Source organism: Emiliania huxleyi, assembly GCF_000372725.1.
Source record: "Emiliania huxleyi CCMP1516 chromosome Unknown EMIHUscaffold_1273, whole genome shotgun sequence".
Lineage (NCBI taxonomy): Eukaryota > Haptophyta > Isochrysidales > Noelaerhabdaceae > Emiliania > Emiliania huxleyi.
The window spans coordinates 13,370-13,604 of record NW_005201314.1 but is presented as its reverse complement, the minus strand read 5'-3'; positions in this window follow the sequence as shown (position 1 = coordinate 13,604).

The window sequence follows — 235 nt, the reverse complement described above, 5'->3', positions numbered from 1 at the left end:
AGCCGTAGCAGCAGCAGCAGCCGTAGCAGTAGCAGCAGCAGCAGCAGCAGCAGCAGCAGCAGCAGCAGCAGCAGCCGCAGCCGCCGCAGCAGCCGCAGTAGCAGCAGCAGCAGCAGCACCACCACCACCCGCCCCTCGCACCCACACCCACACCACTCCACTCCACCGCCACCGCCTCCTCCTCCTCCCTCGCCGCCGCCGCCACTGCCCCCGCCGCCACTGCCCCCCCCCCCCC